This window comes from Parasteatoda tepidariorum, chromosome 4, assembly GCF_982258835.1.
Source record: "Parasteatoda tepidariorum strain Cologne lab strain chromosome 4, Ptep-v5.0, whole genome shotgun sequence".
Taxonomy (NCBI): Eukaryota; Metazoa; Arthropoda; class Arachnida; order Araneae; family Theridiidae; genus Parasteatoda; species Parasteatoda tepidariorum.
The window spans coordinates 29,165,933-29,179,976 of NC_141758.1; positions in this window are offsets into that span (position 1 = coordinate 29,165,933).

A 14,044-nucleotide genomic window follows, 5' to 3' on the forward strand; every position below is an offset into this window, starting at 1 on the left:
AACGGTAACTTAACACTAGGTTTACGGGACCCGTGTTTTTGACGGATTTCGACTTTTGTAAGGAAAATTATAAAACCCGTTTGAATTTTTATTTTATCTCCTGTAATGACTTTTAACCATTGATCGAAGTAAATATATATTAAATGCTATTTACCTCAAAAGCGTTGAAATATTGAAATTCTCTATGTGGTATACCTATTTCTACGGATATACGTCAATTTGACTTGATCATAATTTAGACAAAAGTTTAAGTAAACAAGCAATTTTCACATCAATAATAAATAGGAATGTACCGACAATACTTCGATTCGTTATCTCAAATAAAACAAGTGATAAACAACTGTTGCCCTTAAGCAATAATAGAAAGAACAAACGCAGAATGTCAATTGATGTCAGATTTTGAAGGTTTCAGTTGCTTAGTTCGAGTATTGAAACATAAAATACTAGAATATTTCATAATTATATATCTCATATCTTCATTTTTTTTTCTTATAGTATACATATGCATTGCTTTCTAAGTGCAGGGATGCCCACTGCTCCGGACACGCGAAAATAATTTAAAAAATGGTAAATAACAACAAAGTGAATTCTGAACAATGAAGTAGTGAATTATATACGCCTACGAATTATTTAGGAATTGTGGTGGATAAAAATCTACTAAATTGAATTTATTACATTAAGAATCAAAATTCTTTCATACGTCAAATTGACGTGTGTCCGTAGAGAAAGGTATATAAGAAACGTCCGTAAACCTAGTGTTAAATGTAGTCGTTGCTAATTTGACAGACTTACTTTGCTTTTACTTTAATTATTGTTAGTTTAATCATATATATAATCAATGTTAATTCAAAGTATAACTAAATAGTTTTATTTTGAACAAAGTAATGGTGAATTAAATAAATCAAACAATTATAACTCCTCCCACAAATAAACTGCTAAGCAATTACTTTGATTACCAGTTTTATCTTTTTGCCCTGGTTGATACGGCTTTATGCTGTCACGTATTTGTGACAGTCTGCGCGAAAGGGTAAAACAAGACACTATGTTGATAGTTGCTTCCAAAAACGTTATGGTAAGTTTAAAAAAATTACTCATATTTGTCTCCTTTTTCGAGTAAAATAACGTATTCTCAATTACAGAAAAATATTTCAAATGCATATCCAGCCCTTATGTCTCTGCAACGTCTGCGGTATCGAAATACATTATTCATTAAAATTTCCGTTTTCATAATATCTTTACACTCCCTTTGTTCAAAATACATTGCTTTATTGGAATTACACACATTTGCAGGCTTGTGTGCTCAATTAAGGCTTATTAGCCTTTGTCAAATAGAAGGATAAATAGCACAATACAGAGAAAGACAGCACGAAGATACACACAGGGTAATAGCGGGATTCGAACCAGCTACCTCCACGCTTTGCACAGCGTTTGGTGAGCGATACCACTCGGCCCCAATACATTGCTAGGTTTGAAGTAGGTTGAGTCACACACAGCTTTGGATACAGTTTAACAATTTCACACCAGGCAAGTTATGCAACTATGTAATAAAATTTATTATATCAGTATTAAATAATTATGATTTATAATACATATTTATAATAAATAACAGTATTTCTAAAATATTCACGATTCTTGAGGCAGAAGACAGTTTTAAGCAATCGTTTTGAGTTCCTACAAAATAGGGCGTGGTTTTGGTTGTCATTTAGTAGTGAGAGAATAAAAGACTTCTGAAACTAATTTAAACTTGATATTAAACTCCTAATTTTAAAAGAGACGTTACCTTTCTTAATGTATCATGATTAAGAAGAATAATTATCAACCATAACAAATACTAGTAGAGATCAGTATTTCTAAAATATTCACGATTCTTGAGGTAGAAAACAGTTTTAAGCAATTGTTTTGAGTCCCTACAAAATAGGGCGTGGTTTTAGTTGTCATTGGTGGCGAGAGAATGAAAGTGACTTCTGAAACTAATTTAAACTTAATATTCAACTCCTAATTTTAAAAAAAGGCATTACTTTTCTTAATGTGTCTATTTCAGAAGTGAAAGCTTTTATTTTATCTAATTAAATTAACTCACCCGGACATCAACAACCGAAGCTGCTGCGCTAGGCGAGCATTATGGAAAATTGCTTATTTCTGCTCGCTAATGTAGCCAAAAAATAAACAAATCATAAAAAACATTCTTTAATAGCAAAACTGGTATTTTATTTAACATAATTTTTATCTTTTAAAAACCGATATATTTTGGCATTACCTACTTACTGCACTTTATATTTTATTTTATGACCGCCGTTGAACAGTCGACCCAATTTTTGGTTTTACGACTATTATTGTTATACGCCGTAGCCTTGTAATTTTGAACTAATCCAGAAGACAAGGAAACTCCTGGATCGGTACTCCCAGAGGTGTTGATTTGTTATGGGAACATGGAGAACACTGCACTTTATAGAAAATTATTTTCGAATGTTTACAAAATACAATTTATTTTAGAAAAATTACTTTAATATTTTACTTTATAAACTTTTTTTCTACAGCCACAGATTAAAAATTTTAAAAGTGAGTGTAATTATCCTTATTCCTCAAATTTCACTAATTCACTGCTAGTTTATTACTACTTCTGCTGAAGGCGGTGCAGTTGTCATCTTGGTTCTTCTTTTTATACGTTCTAAAGTGAATATAAATTCTATCTATCGTTGACGAGTATTTAAAACATAAATTTCTTTTATTCTGTTAAATACTATTTCTTTTTTCATTACTACTTTTTAATTCCGTTGTATTTGTTAAATATCAGAAATTCTATCTCAAAAATTATCTCAAAAATCCTCGACAACTATCAGTATCAAAATCAAATAATATACTAAAATTTGAGTTTTCATAAGAATATTATACCCCCATTGTCCCAAATTAGTTGCTACATTTCAAGTAGGTGAAGTTATTTATAACTTCCGATGCAGTTTAGTAGAATAACTCCAGAAAAATTATGTTACCGTAAACCGGGGCGAGTCTACCCATTTTAGTTTTATTTAATTTTCACTATTTTAAATTGCAAATAAAAATATTTTTACCGACGGAGGACTTAGTTCAGACTCTAAGGAAGATGGTGCTGTAGTAGTTTGATCCGTTTTTATTTATTTGGTGTCTTTTTAACCGACCTGTTCAAACGTCTTTTGAGAGATTTGTATTGAAAATCAGCAAACTTTTAGTTGGTGCTCCGTAAGTATAATATTATTATTATTACTATTTTCACTTTGGTTATGTGATAAACTTATCTAAGACTAAGATTACATTATTTTTATATGAAAAAAAAAACAAAAAGAATGTAAGTTTTGCTGTTGTAAACAAAAAGTCAGAATTCGCGGGGCGAGTCTACCCATTCGTATTTAGTTTTAATAAAGCATAATAATATAATTTAGAACTTTGTTTATATTAAAATTAAGTAATTTTAAATGAATTTGAGTATATTATTTTAATTCTGCATTGATAAATTTATCATTAATAAGAAAATTTATAGGTTAAATATAAATGTAAATATAAAATATATTTATTTTACTTATTTTTTCAATTTTTATATTACAAAATTAACTTTTTTTATTTAATGCAAGTTAAATAAATTATTATTTATTCTTACAGATGGTTCTAAATTATATTCGCGAAACAAATGGATTTAAATGTTACAAAAAAATGCCACCTGAGATGGAAAAAGCTGTCCAAAGGATAAAATCCAAACAAATAACAATTCAAGAAGTAAATTTATATTAATTTTAATTTATTTCTATCGACAATAATCAGAAAAAAATGTTATTTTATAATGTTAATGATTATAAAAACAAAACAGTGATCAAAATGTGATAATCGATCAAATACTCAATTTGTGTTATTTTATGAATAAAAAAATGGAATATATAATAAAGTTATGAATTTTGCTTCATAAATATCCTATATAGTAACTAAAATAACAATTTAATAGTAAAATTTGATTATTTACAATGTTAACATTCATTTTAGTAGAATGGGTAGACTCGCCCCATACGAGAGATTTGTCAGCAGTTCTATAAAAATATACAGTAACAGCGTAACTGTTAATATTTTCTAAAATCGATTTCACAGCTTTAAAGAGGGATAAATAGCGATTCTGAAACACCTATTAAAAGCCTTTTTTCTTTAATATTTACAAAAATTTGACCACTTGAAAGTTGACAAACTGAAAAAATGGGTAGACTCGCCCCGGTTTACGATACAATATAATGCAATAATATGATATTAATATAATATATAATATCATAACGAATTAGCAGGAGGATAATAATCCGATAAAGACGCATAAACAAAGAAATCCGATAAGGACGTCGAATAGCCAGTTCACACGTTGAGTGCCACCCTAATTTTACATCGCTTGCCCGTCTGGCCAAACAGTAAATAAAAAGCTACTAATTTGAATTTATTGAACCGAGAATCACAATTAACCCCTTGGGGACGGGTGATTCAGAAAAGCATTCGTACAAAATTGGAATCAAGTTGTAATTAAATAAGAAACGGTAACTTAACACTAGGTTTACGGGACCCGTGTTTTTGACGGATTTCGACTTTTGTAAGGAAAATTATAAAACCCGTTTGAATTTTTATTTTATCTCCTGTAATGACTTTTAACCATTGATCGAAGTTAATATATATTAAATGCTATTTACCTCAAAAGCGTTGAAATATTGAAATTCTCTATGTGGTATACCTATTTCTACGGATATACGTCAATTTGACTTGATCATAATTTAGACAAAAGTTTAAGTAAACAAGCAATTATCACATCTATAATAAATAGGAATGTACCGACAATACTTCGATTCGTTATCTCAAATAAAACAAGTGATAAACAACTGTTGCCCTTAAGCAATAATAGAATGAACAAACGCAGAATGTCAATTGATGTCAGATTTTGAAGGTTTCAGTTGCTTAGTTCGAGTATTGAAACATAAAATACTAGAATATTTCATAATTATATATCTCATATCTTCATTTTTTTTCTTATAGTATACATATGCATTGCTTTCTAAGTGCAGAGATGCCCACTGTTCCGGACACGCGAAAATAATTTAAAAAATGGTAAATAACAACAAAGTGAATTCTGAACAATGAAGTAGTGAATTATATACGCCTACGAATTATTTAGAAATTGTGGTGGATAAAAATCTACTAAATTGAATTTATTACATTAAGAATCAAAATTCTTTCATACGTCAAATTGACGTGTGTCCGTAGAGAAAGGTATATAAGAAACGTCCGTAAACCTAGTGTTAAATGTAGTCGTTGCTAATTTGCCAGACTTACTTTGCTTTTACTTTAATTATTGTTAGTTTAATCATATATATAATCAATGCTAATTCAAAGTATAACTAAATAGTTTTATTTTGAACAAAGTAATGATGAATTAAATAAATCAAACAATTATAACTCCTCCCACAAATAAACTGCTAAACAATTACTTTGATTACCAGTTTTATCTTTTTGCCCTGGTTGATACGGCTTTATGCTGTCACGTATTTGTGACAGTCTGCGCGAAAGGGTAAAACAAGACACTATGTTGATAGTTGCTTCCAAAAACGTTATTGTAAGTTTAAAAAAATTACTCATATTTGTCTCCTTTTTCGAGTAAAATAACGTATTCTCAATTACAGAAAAATATTTCAAATGCATATCCAGCCCTTATGTCTCTGCAACGTCTGCGGTATCGAAATACATTATTCATTAAAATTTCCGTTTTCATAATATCTTTACACTCCCTTTGTTCAAAATACATTGCTTTATTGGAATTACACACATTTGCAGGCTTGTGTGCTCAATTAAGGCTTATTAGCCTTTGTCAAATAGAAGGATAAATAGCACAATACAGAGAAAGACAGCACGAAGATACACACAGGGTAATAGCGGGATTCGAACCAGCTACCTCCACGCTTTGCACAGCGTTTGGTGAGCGATACCACTCGGCCCCAATACATTGCTAGGTTTGAAGTAGGTTGAGTCACACACAGCTTTGGATACAGTTTAACAATTTCACACCAGGCAAGTTATGCAACTATGTAATAAAATTTATTATATCAGTATTAAATAATTATGATTTATAATACATATTTATAATAAATAACAGTATTTCTAAAATATTCACGATTCTTGAGGCAGAAGACAGTTTTAAGCAATCGTTTTGAGTTCCTACAAAATAGGGCGTGGTTTTGGTTGTCATTTAGTAGTGAGAGAATAAAAGACTTCTGAAACTAATTTAAACTTGATATTAAACTCCTAATTTTAAAAGAGACGTTACCTTTCTTAATGTATCATGATTAAGAAGAATAATTATCAACCATAACAAATACTAGTAGAGATCAGTATTTCTAAAATATTCACGATTCTTGAGGTAGAAAACAGTTTTAAGCAATTGTTTTGAGTCCCTACAAAATAGGGCGTGGTTTTAGTTGTCATTGGTGGCGAGAGAATGAAAATGACTTCTGAAAATAATTTAAACTTAATATTCAACTCCTAATTTTAAAAAAGGCGTTACTTTTCTTAATGTATCTTTTACAGAAGTGAAAGCTTTTATTTTATCTAATTAAATTAACTCACCCGTACATCAACAACCGAAGCTGCTGCGCTAGGCGAGCATTATGGAAAATTGCTTATTTCTGCTCGCTAATGTAGCCAAAAAATAAACAAATCATAAAAAACATTCTTTAATAGCAAAACTGGTATTTTATTTAACATAATTTTTATCTTTTAAAAACCGATATATTTTGGCAATACCTACTTACTGCACTTTATATTTTATTTTATGACCGCCGTTGAACAGTCGACCCAATTTTTGGTTTTACGACTATTATTGTTATACGCCGTAGCCTTGTAATTTTGAACTAATCCAGAAGACAAGGAAACTCCTGGATCGGTACTCCCAGAGGTGTTGATTTGTTATGGGAACATGGAGAACACTGCACTTTATAGAAAATTATTTTCGAATGTTTACAAAATACAATTTATTTTAGAAAAATTACTTTAATATTTTACTTTATAAACTTTTTTTCTACAGCCACAGATTAAAAATTTTAAAAGTGAGTGTAATTATCCTTATTCCTCAAATTTCACTAATTCACTGCTAGTTTATTACTACTTCTGCTGAAGGCGGTGCAGTTGTCATCTTGGTTCTTCTTTTTATACGTTCTAAAGTGAATATAAATTCTATCTATCGTTGACGAGTATTTAAAACATAAATTTCTTTTATTCTGTTAAATACTATTTCTTTTTTCATTACTACTTTTTAATTCCGTTGTATTTGTTAAATATCAGAAATTCTATCTCAAAAATTATCTCAAAAATCCTCGACAACTATCAGTATCAAAATCAAATAATATACTAAAATTTGAGTTTTCATAAGAATTTTTAACCCCCATTGTCCCAAATTAGTTGCTACATTTCAAGTAGGTGAAGTTATTTATAACTTCCGATGCAGTTTAGTAGAATAACTCCAGAAAAATTATGTTACCGTAAACCGGGGCGAGTCTACCCATTTTAGTTTTATTTAATTTTCACTATTTTAAATTGCAAATAAAAAATTTTTTACCGACGGAGGACTTAGTTCAGACTCTAAGGAAGATGGTGCTGTAGTAGTTTGATCCGTTTTTATTTATTTGGTGTCTTTATAACCGACCTGTTCAAACGTCTTTTGAGAGATTTGTATTGAAAATCAGCAAACTTTTAGTTGGTGCTCCGTAAGTATAATATTATTATTATTACTATTTTCACTTTGGTTATGTGATAAACTTATCTAAGACTAAGATTACATTATTTTTATATGAAAAAAAAACAAAAAGAATGTAAGTTTTGCTGTTGTAAACAAAAAGTCAGAATTCGCGGGGCGAGTCTACCCATTCGTATTTAGTTTTAATAAAGCATAATAATATAATTTAGAACTTTGTTTATATTAAAATTAAGTAATTTTAAATGAATTTGAGTATATTATTTTAATTCTGCATTGATAAATTTATCATTAATAAGAAAATTTATAGGTTAAATATAAATGTAAATATAAAATATATTTATTTTACCTATTTTTTCAATTTTTATATTACAAAATTAACTTTTTTTATTTAATGCAAGTTAAATAAATTATTATTTATTCTTACAGATGGTTCTAAATTATATTCGCGAAACAAATGGATTTAAATGTTACAAAAAAATGCCACCTGAGATGGAAAAAGCTATCCAAAGGATAAAAGCCAAACAAATAACAATTCAAGAAGTAAATTTATATTAATTTTAATTTATTTCTATCGACAATAATCAGAAAAAAATGTTATTTTATAATGTTAATGATTATAAAAACAAAACTGTGATCAAAATGTGATAATCGATCAAATACTCAATTTGTGTTATTTTATGAATAAAAAAATGGAATATATAATAAAGTTATGAATTTTGCTTCATAAATATCCTATATAGTAACTAAAATAACAATTTAATAGTAAAATTTGATTATTTACAATGTTAACATTCATTTTAGTAGAATGGGTAGACTCGCCCCATACGAGAGATTTGTCAGCAGTTCTATAAAAATATACAGTAACAGCGTAACTGTTAATATTTTCTAAAATCGATTTCACAGCTTTAAAGAGGGATAAATAGCGATTCTGAAACACCTATTAAAAGCCTTTTTTCTTTAATATTTACAAAAATTTGACCACTTGAAAGTTGACAAACTGAAAAAATGGGTAGACTCGCCCCGGTTTACGGTACAATATAATGCAATAATATGATATTAATATAATATATAATATCATAACGAATTAGCAGGAGGATAATAATCCGATAAAGACGCATAAACAAAGAAATCCGATAAGGACGTCGAATAGCCAGTTCACACGTTGAGTGCCACCCTAATTTTACATCGCTTGCCCGTCTGGCCAAACAGTAAATAAAAAGCTACTAATTTGAATTTATTGAACCAAGAATCACAATTAACCCCTTGGGGACGGGTGATTCAGAAAAGCATTCGTACAAAATCGGAATCAAGTTGTAATTAAATAAGAAACGGTAACTTAACACTAGGTTTACGGGACCCGTGTTTTTGACGGATTTCGACTTTTGTAAGGAAAATTATAAAACCCGTTTGAATTTTTATTTTATCTCCTGTAATGACTTTTAACCATTGATCGAAGTTAATATATATTAAATGCTATTTACCTCAAAAGCGTTGAAATATTGAAATTCTCTATGTGGTATACCTATTTCTACGGATATACGTCAATTTGACTTGATCATAATTTAGACAAAAGTTTAAGTAAACAAGCAATTATCACATCTATAATAAATAGGAATGTACCGACAATACTTCGATTCGTTATCTCAAATAAAACAAGTGATAAACAATTGTTGCCCTTAAGCAATAATAGAAAGAACAAACGCAGAATGTCAATTGATGTCAGATTTTGAAGGTTTCAGTTGCTTAGTTCGAGTATTGAAACATAAAATACTAGAATATTTCATAATTATATATCTCATATCTTCATTTTTTTTCTTATAGTATACATATGCATTGCTTTCTAAGTGCAGAGATGCCCACTGTTCCGGACACGCGAAAATAATTCAAAAAATGGTAAATAACAACAAAGTGAATTCTGAACAATGAAGTAGTGAATTATATACGCCTACGAATTATTTAGAAATTGTGGTGGATAAAAATCTACTAAATTGAATTTATTACATTAAGAATCAAAATTCTTTCATACGTCAAATTGACGTGTGTCCGTAGAGAAAGGTATATAAGAAACGTCCGTAAACCTAGTGTTAAATGTAGTCGTTGCTAATTTGCCAGACTTACTTTGCTTTTACTTTAATTATTGTTAGTTTAATCATATATATAATCAACGTTGATTCAAAGAATAACTAAATAGTTTTATTTTGAACAAAGTATTGGTAAATTAAATAAATCAAACAATTATAACTCCGCCTACAAATAAACTGCTAAAGAAATACTTTGATTACCAGTTTTATCTTTTTACCCTGGTCGATACAGTTTTATGCTGGCACGTATACGTGACAGTCGGACCGAAAGGGTTAACTTTCAGCCCTGGTTTATTTGTTGTTGCGATTTTAATAGTTTGCTTTGTTTCACCACTACTAAGTACAAATTAAAAATTATTTAGCTACGCTTTTTTAATCAAACGCATGTCAACACTGTAGTACATATAAATTCATATAAACAGTCAAACATTTAAATCCGATAAAGACGTCAAATAGCCAGTAAACACGTTGAATGTCACGCTAATTTTACATCGCTAGCCCGTCTTACCAAACAGTAAATTAAAATCAGCTAAATTGAATTTATTGAATTAAGAATCACAATTAATAAACTACCACTTGAAAATATTTATTCACTGTCCGGAGCAAATTAGCAGCTCTGTGTACATAAATAAAACTATTTTTGTGTGTTTCAAATTGCATTAATTTCTTCAAACCATTTTAGTAACGATATTAACATTTTAAAAAAATTAAAAATTTACTCAAATTATGTTTTTCTAATAACCTTGGCTTCGCCAGTCGCCGGTGACCCCCACTGCATTCAACGTGTTAACAACAATATTCTGTAATATTGATTAGATGCGTTAGATTTAAAATAAAGGTTAAAGCAAATTAGCCAGGTCCAAAATTTAACTACCGCTTTTTCCTTAATCATCTAGTTTTATTAATTTGCTTCATCTTTAATAATACTTTTTCAGAAACGGTGCATTTGTCATTACAGTATCACACTTCTACCATCTATATGCACTTGCATATGAATTATATTTACAGAGATGCCAACATGCTCCTGATAGCAAATATATAATTTAAAGTGGTAGTTTATCAATTGTGACTACTGGCTTAATAAATTCAATTTGGTAGATTTTTATTCAAAACTATTTCTAAATAATTCGCAGGTTTATATAGTTTACCACTTTATAGTACTGAATTCTTGCCATACCTTCTAAAAAAAGTAAAAATAGTCAAATATTTGCAAAATTTACTCAGTAGTTATTTACCGTTTTTTTATTTTATTTTATTTTTAATTTTTTTGGCGTGTCCGGAGCAGGTGGCATCTCTGTATCTATCACTGGCGAGAAAAAATGGAATCACTTCTAACACTAGGTTTAGGGGACGCGTCACTTTGACGCATTTCGAATTTTATAACGTAAATTACAAAACCCGTTTACATTTCTATTTTATCTCTTGTAATGACTTTTATCCATTGATATATATATTGAAGTCTATTTTCTTCAAAAGCGTTGAAATATTGAAATTCTCTTTGTGGTATACATATCTCTACGGATATGCGTCAATTTGACGCGATCGTAATTTAGACAAAATTTTGAGTAAACATGCAAACGTCACATAAATAATAAATAGGAAAGTACCGACAATACTTCGATCCACTATAGTTATCTCCAATGAAATAAGCGATAAACAACTGCTGCGTTTGGCGGGGGATATCGATCGGCCAGAGAGGCCCTTGAAAGAATATCAGAGATGCCAACTGCTCCGGAGACGCCAAAATAATTAAGAAACCGGTAAATAACTTCAAACTAAATTTTGAAAATATTTGACTATTTTTGCTTGCTTTTAAAAAGTTCTAGCATGAAGTAACTACCATAAAGTGGTGAATTATATAAGCCTACGAATTATTTAGAAATAGTGGTGGATAAAAATCTACTAAATTGAATTTATTAAACAAAGAATCACAATTGATAAACTACGACTTTAAAATATTTATTTGCTGTCCGGAGCAAGTTGGCATCTCTGAAATATGAGCAATGTACCTTTGCATATGAACATTTAACTTAGTGGAGTGAAAAATAAGTTTGGATGAATAAAAAATAATACATTAGAACTTAAACATAGCTACCACTAGAATAAATTTGCACAAAATTCTAACAAAGCTGCAGCCCAGGTTGTGTAACTTAGTTCTCCCGTATTCTAACTTTTATTGATTTTTCTATTGACGTAAATGTGCATTTTACATATTGAAGTGAAAACCACATTTAATACTTGCAGAGATGCCAAGTGCACTGCATTTTACAAAAGTTGTAATAACTTAGTAGGGAATTAAATAATAAACCGGGTAGAATAAGGAGAGTCACGCTTACTCCTTATAAGTTTTACTACGAGATAACTGCATCATCATTTCTTAAGAGCTGGGTACCTAAAGGCCATAGTTAACCCTTTTCCCATTCATCTTGTAGTAGCCCTAAAAAGGACTTACGCAGTTTCGTTATTGTACTGGTTCAGATTAACCTGAAATGAAGGTAGAAAGAAAATAGTCGAGAAATACATTATGGGAGACGTATTGGCTGAATTGTCAGAACGAGGTTTAACTTTAAACCTGGTCTAAACCGCGAAGTTAAACCAAGCTGCATTGCAGAAACGAAGTTTAAGGAAAAACGCGGTTCTAACGATCTAGTTCAGCCTTGTCTAAGTTAAACCTAGTCTGAGGTAGGTTTAAACCAGGCAGACGAGTTTTAAACCTCGATCGTCTGCTTACAATCGGAGAACGTCAATCTCGTTTTCATAGGCTGAATTGTCAGAACGCAGTCTAAATTCGGTAGTTTAAACCCCAGTTCCGCGGTTTACGTAAACCCGGTCTAAACGAAAAACTAGTCTTCGTTGCTCAAACGTGGTTTTGCCGAGGTTTAACGAGACTGGAGCAAGACCACGCTTATCGGATGTATTTGCACCAGAATTTTGCCTGGTTGATAAATTCACCCAATCAGGTGGAAGGAATCGTATCTGTCACTATTTGTAAAAGTCTTGGGATGTTTTGTTTACATTTTGTAGATATGATCAGAATGAAATTAAAGTTAGTTATGTTAGAATCATTGCATAGTTAATCAAAAAAGAAATGTTTTTTATGAAATGGAATTTGGTTTTGTTAAATGTTGCTGTGTGTTTGTAAGAAAAGTTCTCATGCAGAACATTATATTTTAAATATTGAACAATGAACATTGGTCTATATTCTATTGCAAATAAAATAATACTTATCTGACTTATTTTAGAAAGAAAATTTTAAGAAATAATGGATTTTTAAATAAAAACTTCACATGCCAAATAAAAATCCGAATAAAAAAAGTGCTTTATAAATAAAATTGATGTATAATAACATGTATGCTTGTTTTTATTACCTACTTTCTTTTTCTATATGTGTTATACAAAAATACATTTAATAAAATAATCTGATTTTTTTTCATTCTATATAAATGAAAATGAGTGAAAAATAATGTTTCTATCATGCATGGAACATTTTATTATAATGATTGATTTTGCTATGATTTTTGTTAGAACTTAACAGTTACCAATTAAGTGAAGGTAAGTAATATAGATATAATCAACATTGGTATTCTAGACATAAAATTAACTTGTTTATAAATTTGGCTTTGAAATAAAATTTCTTAAAATTTACTAATAATTAAGTTTTTCCTATAAATATACAAAGTAAAATTTTTATACTACTCACACACAGCACGGGAGACACAATCTTAGAACCTCATTTTAGTATATTTGTTGATCACATATCTTTATAAATAATTTTCTTGTGTATGTTTCCTTTCAATGCACAACATTAAGGAATCTGCATAATTTCTATATAACAATATATATATATATATTTAATTATATATATTTAATTATATATATATATATTATATATATATATATTATTTCTATTTGTGTAAGCAACATTAATATTTGATTATGAGACTTAGTATTAAGTAGATAAACTATTTTACAATGATGTTTTGTAAGTCACTCATGCAACCATTGTTCGTTATAGACCTCAGGTTTTTTAATATTTAAAAAAGAATATGTTTGTCTATTAGCAGAAAAGATTTTTAGATTGCTCCCTGTGTACCTAAATCAAATTTTAGCCCACAACCAGGCAGTAGCTTACAAGAAAGAAAAAAAACATCATGAAAGAGTATGAAATTCAAGGGCTAACTTGTAATCTCACCCGGGTAAACAACTGTGTATTTTTTAAAGATAA